Genomic DNA, 15,584 nt, shown 5'->3' on the forward strand with positions numbered 1-15,584 from the left:
CAGCTGATCGTCTGGGTCTTCTTTGGTTGCCCTGCACAGGAGAATGGAGCTGGAAAGCAGGTTAGTGGGGTGGGGAGGGAATGGAGTTTTGCAGTATCCTTCCAATGCCACGACCACCAAGCCATGCCCACAGAACTGATAGTAATTTTTTTTGAATCCCACCACTGGCCATGATATTGGTTGATGTTATAATAAAGGAGCTTGAACGGTTCTTACATAATGCCATTAGGGGGTGGGTGTATGTGTGTATGTATATTTGCAATGAGTTTTATTATTTCAAAGGGGAATAACTTTTATTCTCCTTTCTGTGCATTAGCTGTGAGATTGGTGGAAATAGGCTGTCGCTTTTCATTTCATTGATCAAAGAAAAATGGTCCCTCACAATTTTTTTTAAAAAAAGAATTCCCAATATTTGATGTTTCTTTGTCTTATAATTACTATTTGATGTACTGCTTTAATTAAAATGTTGAATTATCAGATGGCTTTTATATGTGTGGAAATAATTAGCTTTTTGTTCTCTGCAAACGCTTTACGGAAGTGATTTTATGATCCTTAATCATCATCATAATAATAATAATAAAAAAAAAATTCAGAAGAAATTTTATGCTACAGAAAAAGAAGAGGAAAAAAAAGTGGTAAATATTTAGAGATCCGGGATACCTAGAATGACTTTTAAATTATGTTTAAATTATGAGCTCAATGTCATGCTTTTTCGTTGTTCGGTTTTATAAGAAGCCATTCATTTCAATGGTTTTCACCAGTGGTGGGATTCAATTTTTTTTACTATCGGTTCTGTGGGCGTGGCTTGGTGGGTGTGGCTTGGCTGGCATGGCTTGGTGGACATGGCAGGGGAAGGATACTGAAAAATCTCCATTCCCTCCCCACCCCACTAACCTGCTTTCTAGCTTTGTTCTCCTATGCAGGGCAACAAAAGAAGACCCAGCCAATCAGCTGGGACTTGATCGGAGGCAGAGAATAGATGGGGTTGGCAGGGCCAGTCAGTAGTTCTCTGAACTACTCAAAATTTCCACTACTGGTTCTCCAGAACTGGTCACAACCTGCTGAATAGAACCTCTGATTTTCACGGGTTTGGGACTGGACAAGACTGAGCACATTCAAAGAGCAATGTAATGATTAATTTTAATATATTTTAAACAATTTAATCTCCTTAACAGTAGGCCTGGGACAGCTTTGGTTCAACTTGTTGATGGTCTGTGGAGGAGCTGAGATTGTGGTGAATCCATCATTGTATTCCATGATCTCTCAACAACTTTCAGTAGTGTTGACTATAGTATCTTTTTGAGTCAGCTCCATAGTTTAGGGATTGAGTGGACCCATAAAACATAGCCAGTCAAGGTTCCCTCTTAGTGCCTGGAGCTTGTGTGGGTTTGGATATGTGGAGTAATCATTTTCAACTCAATCCTATCAAAAGTGAATGGTTGTGGGTGTTGGAACCATCCATATCTGGAGATGTTCCATCTATGACCTTAAATGAGATTGCACTTCCTCTTTATAGGATGGCATACAATCAGCAAGTCTGCCTGGATTAATCACTCTTGTTTGAAAAGTAGGTGTCAGCTGGGCTAGCAAGACCTTGGCACAACTGTATCTGGTGCAGCCGTTGTGCTTCTCATAGGTCATAGTCATTCATGTCCAAATCACCTTGCAGCTTGACTACTGCAATATTCTCTGTATGGGCCCACACTTGAAGACATCCAGGAGTTTCAACTGGTTCAGATTGCAGTAATGGGCATGTCTGGGTATTGCAAGCTGTACTGCTTGTCAATTTGCTTCCTGTCCTGTTGTGATCTAACTGTTAGTTGCATGCATGAAAGTATGTATGTATGTATGTATGTATGAATGAATGAATGAATGAATGAAACATATACACACATACAAATATATCCATTTATCCAACTCTCTTACAGTTTTAAAATGAATTTCATCTTTGAGGCCTTCAGCACAAAGACTCACGCAAGGCAGTGGTTTCTTTGATGAGCAACACACGGGTTAAATAGATGTATTTGATTCACTCAATTTGTTTTAAACCAATGAGTGAAAAAGAACCTTTGACAAAACTGTCATTTTAAAAACACAGTAATATTTCATCCCCTCCGCACTATTTAGAACGCCTAGTACTGAAATGCTTCCAGCAAGCACTGTGTCTAATTTTTCAAAACTGTCATTTCCAGCAAATCTGCTTAGGCAAAAAATTGTATGCTGTTAGGAAATAGGGAGAGGAAGAACTATATTATAGAACACATTTTTTTTTTCATGTGCAGGTCAAAGTGCCATCCAAGCTTGCAAAATATCAGAAACATGGTATAATAAATTATAAAGTGACAATGACAGATTGGTTCAGGTCCATAAATCCAATGCACCAATGATTAGCCCTCAAAAATATTATTTGGCTTAGATCTACCGGTAGCTGGCTTTTCTCCTTCCCTGCACATGATAATCATATAATCAAAGTGTTATTTCCAGGAGAAATAATAAAATCCAATAAAATTGCATCTTATTGAAAAAGATACAAAAAGTGACCAATTGTTCTAATCTAATCTACTAATAAACTTCTGAGGCATACACTGCAGCTCTAAGCATGTTGGTACAGATTAATTTTCTGGTGACACATGCACAACTCTTTTCTCGAAACAACTTACGATCTAAAATTCAACGCAAGGAAAACATTACAGAAAGAAGTAGCAATAGCACGTAGACTTATATACCGCTTCACAGTGCTGTACAGCCCTCTCTAAGCAGTTTACAAAGTCAGCATATTGCCCTCATTTTACCAACCTCGGAAGGATGGAAGGTTGAGTCAACCTGTTGAACCACTCAGAATCAAACTCCTGGAGTGAGCAGTGAGTCAGCCCTGGAGTACTGCACTCTAACCACTATACCACCATGACTCTCAGAGTTTAAGGTAAGCAGGGAAACAATGTGCATCAGTTGGAAGTGGTTATGTTCAGTTGAATATTCTCCAACTGGATACCAATGAAGACATCACTTTCTAGAACCAGCATAACCATTGCTGAGAATTCTGAAAACTAAAATTCTCACTTAGGAAAGGCACCCACAATGGGGATCCTGCAAGAAGACCTGGAAATGTGAAGATATCTCAAATTTAGCAGAACGTAGGAGACTCAATGTTCCCGCTGAGGTCTTTGAAGAAAACCTATTCTCTAAAGCACATGAAGGCAGAACAAGAAGCAAAGGATGGAAACTAATCAAGGAGAGAAACAACCTAGAACTAAGGAGGAATTTCCTGACAGTGAAAACAATTAATCAGTGGAGCAACTTGCCTCCAGAAGTTGTGAATGGTCCAACACACTGGAGGTTTATAAGAACATATTGGACAACCATTTGAAATGCTATAGGGTTTCCTCCTTGAGCAGGGGTTGGGCTAACACTGTGGCCCCCAAACTGGTCACTAAGGACCAGTTCTGTGGAGAAAGGTTTTTCCGCGGACCGAAGGGGTGTGTGGTTTTGCATGCTGTCTACATCCCATTGCTTGTTTGTGTATGCCACTGACCAGTGCTAGTCCACAGACAGGGGCTGAGGACCCTGGACTAGATGACCTCCATGGTTCCTTTCAACTATGTTACTCAGTTAAAAAAAGGCTGTTATCACATAGCTGTTCTTGGTAGCAATTCTAAACATACAAATCAGGAGAGAGAGGAGAGGAAAGGAGAGGAGGTGGTTGACAAACATAAAGACCAATGCAAATTCCCTACAAAGCTCACTGAAGCATATGTGGGAGTTCCACTATTTCTTTTTTTCAATCACCTGTGAAAGATACATTATTTGTATAATGTACAAATAATGGGTGAGAGTCCCTGTAGAGTTAGAGTTGACTGTATGTATCTCTACACCCAGGGGTGGGCTACCGGGAGTTTGCAGGGGTTCAGGAGATCCTCTAAGATTCTATGCAGTTTGGAGAACCCCCAAATCCTGGCTGTCCCCACTCACCACACCCCGTCTCTCCCAGGAGTCCCCACATGGACCGTTTTGGATGCAGGTAAGTGCAGGACACACAAAGGGCCTTGGGGAGGGAGAAAAATGGCCCTCCCGGAAGTTCAGGAAGGCAGGAAATGGGCCCATTTATGGCTTCCAGAAAGCCTCGGGAGCCCAGGGAGGCCATTTTCGCCCTCCCAGAAGCTCGAGTAAAGCCTCCAGAGCCTGGGGAAGGCAAAAACGCTCCCCACCGCCATGGTGCAGGAGGCCAACTAGGCCATGCCCACCATGGCCACGCCCACCCAGCAACTGGGCAGAGAACCGATTGCTAAATTTTTTGAAGCCCACCCCTGTCTCTACCCTCCCGAAGATGCAGGATTGTAACATCCTAGTAAAAAGGAAGGCAAGAAGTGAATTCTGAAGCCATAACTATGTGGTACCTGTTCTACTGTCCTCCAGGTGACAAGTTAAGATCGTTACTTCTAGGCTGAGGCAGACATTTGGAATGGGGTGGGAGAGGAGTAAGATCCCTCAGCTTCAGGATAAGTTAGTGGATATGCCCATCCAGGGGTGGGATCCTGCTGGCATAACAACTGGATTGGTGAGCGCACATGCGCAGTACTTGTAAATCAACTTCTCCTGCAGGCAATAACCTTCTCCTGTTGACCCGCGGCACTCAGCTGTGCTGCACAAGGCAACTAAGTTTGCTTTAGCAGGGAATAGCCTAGAGCCCGGGCGGGCGGGCGGGCCCAACCAAAGAAAAGAAGATCTTTGGAGCAAACCATTTCTGTGTCAGCTGCTCTTCAGAGCTACCAGTTCTATAGAACTGGGCTGAACCAGTAAAATCCCACCTCTGCGCCCATCTATCATCTTTTGGTATTGAAGGATTATGGGCCATCTGTTCTGACCAAGGCTTCCTGAGATTGTAATTAATCATATGCTTAGTCCAAACAACTCTTGTTTTATTTCAATGCTGGGAATTATGTTCATTCCCAACCCGTAATGAGTCCCAAACAGTCTCTCAAGATAAGCACCCACCTTGATCTCCTTTGAATTGCTGCCAAATTAACTGGAAAAAAAAACCAATCGAAGTACAAAGTCCACACAGAACTTCAAGGTTTAACCGAACAGAGCGAACAACTTTGCTTCCTGCAAAGGTTTCTCTACCTTTGGACTTCCTTTATGGGAGGGGAAAACACCTCCAAGCCTTACTCCCGAGTCACCCCTTTTGTCTTAGCTGCTCTTGCCTTCGGGCATCTCCGCAAACATGCGCACTGGGAATAGGCTGCCCTTGTTCCTCTGCCTCGCTGCTGCCAGACTCCGGAGGGTCCAGAGTTAGCACCCCACTCCCAGGTGGTCCTAGCCTCATCTTTACATCAGATGCAGGACCCTCGTCTGAGTCCTCCCCAGACTCCCGGACTGGTCCCCGTTCTTCCCCACTGTCGGATTCGGCTGCCATCTGCACAGGGTCTCCGATTAAAAAACAACAACATTTGCATATCTATAAAAGAACCAAGGGATATTTGATTGTATGGGTGGTTGCTTTCAAAATGGCTGCCCCCTTGTCACATGTAGGTAGGATCTGCCATTCCTTCAAGCTGTGGGATTCACTTGGGGCAGAGGTAAGAGGATCATCTCTGAATCTTATCTAAACTTGAATTAGTTTAATTATAACTAGGACAAGTGGTAATTGAAGACACTGGCATAATGAAACTAGATAATGTACCACTTCTGTCTTGGGTCAGTATGAAGCTAACTTGATAGCTAAGCGGAGCCGTCTTCCACTGTTTGCTTCAGATCTCTTTATAAATATTTAAGAACAGTCAAGCTCTAGGAATCCCAATAACCATCTTTCACCTCTGTCTTCAAGAGAAGGCACTTGTAACCATATATGCCTTCATTATACTAATTAATTAAAAACAGACACGAAAAAGAGTACTCTCTCTGGTATTACTTTGCATTTCCTGTGAGCAGTTTTTATAATGAGCTTTCTAATCTTCCATTTAAAAAGAAAAAAGAAAAGAAACAGAAACAAAACATCAAGTCTGCAATGTTGAGTTTGCATTTTTATATTCGATGCTTTTAAAAAAAAATCACCAGGCGACATTACTTGAATGCAAATTGTCAGATCAGAAAAGTATAATATGGTATAAGAGGTAATATCATACAATACATTCCTGAGCCTATATGCATTTTCATAAATCATTCTTAAAATACATTTGCAAAGGTCTTTCTGGGTTTTCCATTCTATACTTTTTCACTTTACACCTGGATTTAATGGATTCCATTAAACATATTGTGTTTCCATATTCTGATGCCAGCAGTATAAGCAAGGAAATATTAGATTTGTTTCGGTACAACACTTCCTAAATTGAGTAGATTCCTATTAAAATGTTCAGGAGAAAATGAATAAATAAAATAGCAAGGTTTGCTTGCCCAGCAAATTCAATGCATCCTATTGAAAAGTGGATTTAACTGTTATATATTTATAACCCAACTTTTCTTTAAAAGGGAAGGGACTAGTAAACACAACACAGTTAAAATGAGCAAAAACATAGTGTGTGTACGCTGTGTACAACATCATTCTGAAACTCACTTGTCCCTTTCAGGCTTTTCTAAAGGGTAAGCCCTTTAAAAGTTAGAAAGGAAGGAAGGGAGAGAAAGGAAGGAAGGAAGGAAGGAGGAGGGAGGGAGGGAGGGAGGGAGGGAGGGAGGGAGGGAGGGAGAGAGAGAGAGAGAGAGAGAGAGAGAGAGAGAGAGAGAGAGAGAGAGAAAGAAAGAAAGAAAGAAAGAAAGAAAGAAAGAAAGAAAGAAAGAAGAAAGAAAGAAAGAAAGAAAGAAAGAAAGAAAGAAAGAAAGAAAGAAAGAAAGAAGTACGTAGATAGGAAGGAAGGAAGGAAGGAAGGAAGGAAGGAAGGAAGGAAGGAAGGAAGGAAAGACCAGAAGACGCAAATAAGAACGCTTCAGCAAATAACAATGTTATTTACATTTGGAGTCAAATAATTCTCTGTGTAGCTTAACTCCACTTCCATTATTCTTACATGCATAACATTTAAGGGCTGTCAATCATGCAGAAATCTACATCATTAATTTCCTGAACATCGTTCAACGCATCTGGTTTGGGTTATTGTGCCTTTCCCCAAGACGGGTCAGTATTTCCTATGACGTATTTATCTAAACCTCCAGGGTCTGATCAGAGGTCGTTTGTCTCAGATCTAAAACTCAGGAGGCCCGAGACCTTCCCTCTCTCCCAATTAAAAGCACACAGCATTTTTAATTAACATTCTGCTCCACTTAATACTTCAACCTGATGTTGTGTAAAGAGTACAGGTAATCCTTGACTTAAAACAGTTTGCTAAGTGATCGTTAGAAGTTACATCCGTAGGGGGGAAAAGTGAGTTATGACCATTTTTCACACTTATGACCATTTCAGCATCCCCATGGTCACGTGATTTACATTCAGATACTTGCCAACTGGTTCATACTTATGACGGTTGCAGTACCCCGGAGTCATGTGAAAAATGAGCTGTCAGGGTTCCAGCAAACCTCCATTCCAATCAATAACTCCGACACAAACATATCTCAAAAGTACCTTTATTAGAATAGTAAACTGGCATATCTGTGGAATCCCAAATCTGAAAGTTTCCGGGCTTCCTATAATTTCCCAAACTACAAATCCATCCCCCCTTGGCCATCATCACATCACATGGCCCAATCACGATCCATCCAAAAGTAAGGTCCTTATTTCATCCTGCGCTATACTCAATGACCTTGAACTAACAAAAGAATTTTATTTTGTCTACTGAGAGCTACTCAATTGAATCCACCCGCTCCCACTTTCTCAGGATACGTGGCAGAGTGAAACCATCAAATCTCAATATGGCTTCCAAAGTTGACATGAGCTACTTTGATGACTGGACACCATCAAAGCTGACACCAGCAAGATCAGAAGATCTGGAGAGATCTGCCCCATAGAATTGCCAAGAGTAGGGCTCAACCCAATGGACAACATGATCATCATCACTGACACGTATGAGACACGTGTTTATAAAGGGGACATTGATGGCATGGTAATAGTCAATTGATTGATCAATCAGCCAGCATCTCTGTGCTCATATCTGTATTACTTCTACTGGTTAAAGTTATTCGGTTTGATATCTGTATTACAGCCCAAGGGTTGTAGGGTTTGGTGATAAATTAGGCCAGTATGGGTGTACCCAGGCGCACATAGTATGCTATTTTGGAGCCAAAGGATTTACTTTCAAATGAAAACTACGCACAAAATTGTTGGTTTATGATATGGTGGCATGGCTACATCACTTGTTGATCTATTGGGGGGGGGGGTCAAACTCAATTTCATTGAGGGCCGCATCAGGGTTATGTTTGACCTCGGGGGACTGGGGTGGGCGTGGCCATGGTGGGCGTGGCATAGTCAGCTTCCTGTATCATGGCGGGAAGTGCGTTTTTGCCCTGCCTAGGCTCCAGAGGGCAAAAACAGCCTCCCGGGGCTCTGGAGGCTCTCTGGAAGCCGAAAATGGGGAGAGGAGTTTCAGTTTTAGTTTCACAGCAGCAACCAGCTTTAGTACAGAACAGTTGAGCTAAGCCACGCCCACGATCCTTGCTGTCTCCTTCTTGTGCTCACACAGAAAATAATTTTTCACTTTCCAAACAGCCCTCAACACTCTCACACACTGACAGGACGCTAGCCTGATGAATACCGATGGATGCTGGTAGGGAGAGGCAGAATTTTTTCCCCCTTATTTTCCTCCCCAAAAACTAAGCCCGATCACATAGTTGCATAACGAAGCACGGGTATCCAGCTAGTATTAATATATTTTATAGGGTTCTAATTTTAAGGTGTTTTTTAAATATATCATATGAAGCCTGAGATCTGCACTGTTTAATTTCATTGTGTGGTTTTGCAATTCCCCCCCAAAAAGTTTTCAAACCGTGCCTCCAAACACAGGAGCAAAGACAGCAAATGTTAGCAATGTGGTAAGGAGGAGTAAATCCCTCTGAATACCATATTTTCCACAGCCACTAAATGTCCTCTGGGGTACAGCATTTTCATTTAACAGCTTCCATTGATTTGCAGATATTCTATTATAATAAAAGAAAGTGAGACAGTGAGGAAGGCTATGCAATCAATTTGAATAAAAGTAAAAGTGGTCGATATAAATAGTCCTATCACCAGCTCACAAAGAAAGGCAGAAAGAATAAATAACTTTTGATAATGAGTAAGAGTCGACAAAATAAGAAGCTATTGAAAACAGTTTTCCCTGAAGAAACAAAGGAAAGCAGCATTGCTTTGCACAAAACATATCTACCATTATCCCTGCGGATAATCTATTAGAATCTCTATTGTACTTAGGATTCAAAAATATGCCCTGCTTTGGCCTTAGGTTTTACAACCGCTGCTATCCTGAATAACAATAAAAATGAAGTTGACAGACGATATGGAAGAATGGCCATTTCTAGTTTAAAAAGAAACATTTCTTCAAAGTAAGATCAGTGTTTAAAGGCGACACTTGTATAGGCTTTTTGGCAAGCAGTCCAAAAGTTATTTTCTAGAAACTTCTTCTGATTCTGCCCCACCCCCCAACTTTCCAGTCTATATCAGGGGTCCCCAACCCCCAGTTGGTAGATTGGCAACAGGCCGTGGCATGCCAGAAACTGGGGCAGGCAAACAAGCAAAACCCCATCTGTGGGATGCAGGCAGCATGCAAAACAATGCTCCCTCTGGTCTTTGGAAAAACGGAAGTGGATGTCAGCCTTGGAAGCCATTTTGTTTCCATTTGGAAGCTTTGAGACTGACACATTCAGGGCCTGGGAATTTGGGAGGGGGGATTTCATAGCGAGGTAGAAGTTTAGACACAACAACATTCTTCTCAGAGAGTCAAGGACATGTTGCCCAGCTCCTGGAGGGGAGTGATTAAAGGATTGTTTCCAGTTGGGATGAAGATTTGATTGGGCCATGTGATGGACTGATGGGTGTAGGGAATGGATCTTGGATTTCTTTTTTGGGAAGGGAAAACCTGGAACTCTCAGATTTGGGTTTTCCCAGATGTGCCAATATGACAACTCTAATAAAATGGAACTTTGAGGAACTGCTTGTCTCAGAGTTTATTGGTTTGAAGTTGGTTAGTTGGCACACTGACACCAGACCCTGGTCTCCAAAAGGTTGGTCCAAATAATACCCCTGGTTTTGTCTAATTGCTCCCCATCTATTTAAATTCCTGCTAGTCCTTTCCAGCTCTAGGGAACAGTGCTCATCTCCGTTATCAAGCCAAAGAGCCAGCACTGCCTGAAGACGTCTCCATGGTCATGTGGCTGGCATGACTAAATGCCGAAGGCGCACAGAACACTGTTACCTTCCCACCAAAGGGGTCCCTATTTTTCTAGTTGCATTTTTACATGCTTTCAAACTGCTAGGTTGGCAGAAGCTGGGAGAAGTAACGGGAGCTCACTCCATTATGTGGTGCTCGGGATTCGAACTGACGAACTGACGACCTTTCTGATCGACAAGCTCAGTGTCTTAGCCACTGAGCCACCGTGTCCCTTACATTCCTGGTTAAGACAGTAGCAAACCTGATGTTTTCATTAATGGATCACTTTCAGTTACCGGTGTCAGCGTGATTTATTTGCTGCTCTTTAAGGATTGCCCAGATTCAATATCAAAATATTTATAGTAGTTTAAAAGGGACAAAGTAATATCAGCATGGTGCCATTGAAAAGACACATCTGCAGATGTATAGCCAGTCCTCAACTAATGACCACCATTGATTGAGCCCAAGATTTTGATTGCTGAGCGAGATATTTGTTACGTGAATTGGGCCTCATTTTATGACCTTTCTTGCCATGACTGTTAAGTGAATCTGGCTTCCCCATTGACTCTGCATGTCAGAAGGTCTCCAAAGTTGATCACACGACCCTAGAACACTGCGACCATCATAAATAGGAGTCAGTTGCCATGGGTTTGAATTTTGACCACCTGACTATGGTTGTGTGAAAAATGGTGATAAATCTTTTTTTTTTTTTCATTCCCGTTATAACTTCGAAAGGTTACTAAACAAACTGTTGTAAATCAAAGTGCATTGCAGAAGTGGTATTCAGCAGGTTCTGACCGGTTCTGGAGAATCAGTAGTGGAAATTTTGAGTAGTTCAGAGAACTGGCAAATCCCAGGTCTGACTGGCCCCACCCCCATCTATTCTCTGCCTCCCAAGTCCCAGCTGATCGGCTGGGTCTTCTTTTGTTGCCCTGCACAGGAGAACAGAGCTGAAAAGCAGGTTAGTGGGGTGGGGAGGGAATGGGATTTTGCAGTATCCTTCCCCTGCCATGCCCACCAAGCCACACCCACCAAGTCACACCATGTCCACCAAGCCACGCCCACAGAACCAATAGTAAAAAAAAATTGAATCCCACCACTGGTGCGTTGGGATAGTTATATGAGTTTTAAAAGGGAAAAGTAATACAAGCAGAAACAGGGCGTTAACATTGTATGGTAAGATATGGGAGGGGTCAAATAAAACCCCAACAAGCTCATGTTATCCCTTTGTTATTTTATTATATTTTTGTATGGTATCCAAAAGACTTAAAGAGGCCTGCCACTTTGGTAGTTAATGCTCCATCTGTTCAAGCATGAAAAGAAGTCACTGCATGAAATGAAAGGCGATAAATTTATTGGATGCTGAAGGCATGATTGCTCTTCCTTCTCCAATAAGAGTCACGGTATTTAAGATGTCCTAAAGGTATGCATGAATCTTTCCTCTTCCATCTGTTATTTTCCCACACGGTGTTCATATAGATCTGAACTGCATCAGAAATAAGAACAACTTTCCATCTGTCCCGAGTTTGCATGCCACCCGCCCCCTTAATATTTGCTGCATACATATATTTTTTTTTAAAAAAAATCCAAATCAATTAATCTGGGCTCAAATATGCAACAATGCAGACACAATTGAAACTCAAGGAGAAAGATTTCTGCAACAGATTAGCCTATAATAACAACCTAAGTCCATCATGACAAACCTATGGCACGCGAGCCGCAGGCAAACTTATCTCCCTGTTTATGTGCCCACCTCAGAGTTGATTTTCAGCTGGTTTAAGGTCTTTTTTGGCCTCCCAGATGCTTGAAAAAAGCCTCTGCAGGCTTTGCAGGATGAATAATAGGCCCATTTCGTCACTTCCTGTAAATACCGGAAGTGACTAAATGAGCCTATTATTCGGGCTGCAAAGCTTGCAGAGGCTTTTTTCAAGTCTCTGGGAGGCTGAAAAAGGCCTCAAACCAGCCAAAAATCAGCTCTGAGGCATAGTGCAAGTAAGGGGATGGCGTGGGAAGGATTATGCATGCATGTGCAGGGGGTGTGGGAGGGGCGCACGCATTGCCTTCCGGATTCTGGCATGTGAGCGAGCAAGTGCAAGTGCAGGCACAATTTTTGGCACAGAAGCCCAAAAAGGTTAGCCACTATTGACCTAGATAAAAAGTAACCAATGTTAGGGATTAGAATCTCACCGCATGCCAAGCCTTGGTTTGAGTTGAGTAAGGATCTTGCTTGAATGCCAGCAGTTGTATCTATTGTATCACTTGCTTTCTCATCTGCAGCTAATAAACTTTTTATTATTTTTGTCATGTGCATCAGAGATACCATGACTAAAGACAATATGCACATCTTAGCATCACACCTAATTTTCTCCCCAAAAGAACATTCAGTTTCCTGCTCTTCTTCAGTACTGGGATTATTTGGAAAGTTAAAAAGTCCCTGGTTTTCCAAATATCACCTATTGTTTTATTTTCTAACACTAACGAAATTCAGGAGCTATAAATTGAGAAACTGATACAGTAATTAGCTATGACATTGTTAAACACACAATGTTTAACCATTGAGCACAAAAAACAAAGTTTTGTGCTGAAATTGTTCTACATTTCTGTCCCAGCAACAGAAAAGCTGTTGAGGTAATTCCTCGTTAGGAGAACAAGCGCATACAGGGAGACATATTTGAGAGTAGTGTTTGAATAATATATACACAGCACACAGATACACTGTACAGTAAATGTAGGTTTTTACTTCCAGAAACTTTTAAGCAAAGTTCAAACACAGTCCAAAGTCATTCACAGTTAAATCAGTCAGTTTTCAGTCCAGGGATAATCCAATAACAAAGTCCAGTGTCAAAAACAGTTCAATATCAGAGTTACATCAAATCCATGAATATCAGTCAATTAGAAGGAACGGCAAAACTCTCCAACAGAAGGAAAAAGAAACTCACTGAAACACACTCTCTTCTTAGACTAAGACTAAAACAACCCAGGTTTCTGGTTTCATCTTATGGCCATTTGAGAAACCACACCCAATTACAGTTTTGCATTTTCTTAAAGAGACAGTATTAAAATGTCTATCCTGGTTTATATATTGTCCAACCCAAATAGCTGTTAGGTAACTTACATTCCTATCAAAAGCAATCCATGTTAACCCCCCAAGGGGTATAATTTGGCCAGCAATACATTTAAAATGCAACACTCTATTTAAGGTCTTGTCAGCAAGGTAACCTTAAATTTGGATGTAAATCTGAAGCAACACAGAGGCCTAATTGCATCCTATCTATAGGAGCGAGTGCTCCAATTATAAATTTAATCATAGAGTTCAAACTTCCAAATGAAATGGATGGAGTATCCCATGTGTAGCTGATTCCATTTTAAACTCCTTGTGCCGAGCATCTAGCTGTCACTTGATGATTTTTTGAAAATTAAGCAGGGGTGAACCTGATTAGTACCTAGAGAGAAAGCCACCAAAAGGGACAGAAATATAGAACAATTTCAGCATGAAACTTTGTTTTTTGTGCTCAAATTGTTAAACATTGTGTGCTTAACAATGTCGCAGCTAATTACTCTATCAGAGTTTCTCAATTTACAGTTTTGTGTGAGCAAGGCGTGAACATATATCCAGGCCTCAAATTTGGAGCCAAACCAAAACCCGGAACATCACATCACAACCACCCGCTCAGGATATCACATCACAGAACTCAGGAGGTTACACCACAAAACCTCAGGATGTTGCAACACAGCCAACGACCCAGGAGATTACAGCACAAGACCCAGGATGTCACAACAATAGAACTCAGAAGGTCATCACCCAGCCCATGACCCAGGTCGTTACAACACAGGAGGCTGATAGACACACAGCCAATACCTCAGCCACACATGTTCTTATGAAAAAGCCAGCCAATCTGAAAACATCAACTCCATCTACCAATCAAGAAATGACAACACAGCCAACCTCCCCACCAGTATATATAGGGAGACGGCAGCTCCGATCACACTTTGCTCGCACAAACATGAAGCCAAAAGCACCAGCCTGAAGATGGCGAGTGGGACCTCATCGAAATGTTGCCAGGATACTCTCAATCTTACACGGGAAAAGACCCAAACATGCCAAGACCTGCATACCTGTACCCATGAATGAATGAATGAATATATATATATTCTTAAGTTTTCGTGGGTACTTACATTTATGGTATTCAGCTTTGTTCGGGTATATATTTGGGTATATATTCACGTGTGTGTGTGTGTGTGTGTGTGTGTTTTCTTAAGTTTTTGCGGGTATTTATATGTATGGTATTCAGCTTTGTTCGGGTATTTTCCCACGTCATTGTAGTTGTGCTTTTAAAGTTGTAGCAATGTTTCGGCAGAATCTCATCTGCCATCATCAGGCTTCTGTATAGTGTTCGTGTATGTATGTATGTATGTATGTATGTATGTATGTATGTTTTCATAGATTTTCACGGATACAGGTCTTGGCGTGTTCGGGTCTTTTCCCATGTAAGAACGAGAGTATCTTGGCAACGTTTCAATGAGGTCACAATAGAACTCAGAAGGTCATCACACAGCCCATTACCCAGGTCGTTACAACACAGGAGGCTGATAGACACACAGCCAGCACCTCAGCCACACAGGTTCTTATGAAAAAGCCAACCAATCTGCAATCTGTCTACCATCCCTGTCCTATTGTCTCCATTTATTCATACCTATTTCCTGTATTCATACTCATGTTTATTCTTATACCTATTATATCTTGTAAGTGATTGACAAATCAAATAAATAAATAAAATAAAATAAATCAGAAATGGGGAGATGATAAGCCTCCTGGGAAAGCCAAGGGAAATCATCAAAACTATTAAAAAGCAAAAGTTAGAATATTTCGGACATGGGATGCGACATCTGGAAAAATACAGCATACTTCACTTAATCCTCCAGGGAAAGATTGAACGCAAATGAGGCCCAGGCAGAAGAAGAACATTGTGGCTTCCAAATCTAAAAGTCTGGTTTGGACAAAACTCAGAAGAACTTTTTCATGCATCTGTTGATAAAAATAGGATCGCCAACATGATCGCCGACGCCTGATGATGGATATGGCACACAAAGAAGACGACGACTTACAAACCCTGTCCTTACTGGTGTGAAGTTGAACTTGACTTATGGGCATCTTTACCTTTTTTTTTATGTCCATGGAGATTCTAAATCATCCAGGTCATGGTTGTCCCAAAGATGCTTTTTTCAGGAGGCAACTGGACTGTCTTGTTTTTCTTCAAAGACATTTCGCTTCTCATCCAAGAAGCTTCTCAGTTCACCAATTGA

General features: G+C 41.6%; 1 protein-coding gene across 6 annotated transcripts in view; it reads right to left on the reverse strand.

Annotated features, from left to right (window-relative positions):
* PCDH7 (protocadherin 7) overlaps positions 1-15,584 on the reverse strand; it is a 505,021-nt gene that overhangs the window by 448,421 nt on the left and 41,016 nt on the right. The window lies entirely within an intron of this gene.

The sequence above is a fragment of the Notechis scutatus genome, chromosome 4, assembly GCF_049901735.1.
Source record: "Notechis scutatus isolate UNSWTSFEM ecotype Mainland chromosome 4, rNotScu1.2, whole genome shotgun sequence".
Taxonomy (NCBI): Eukaryota; Metazoa; Chordata; class Lepidosauria; order Squamata; family Elapidae; genus Notechis; species Notechis scutatus.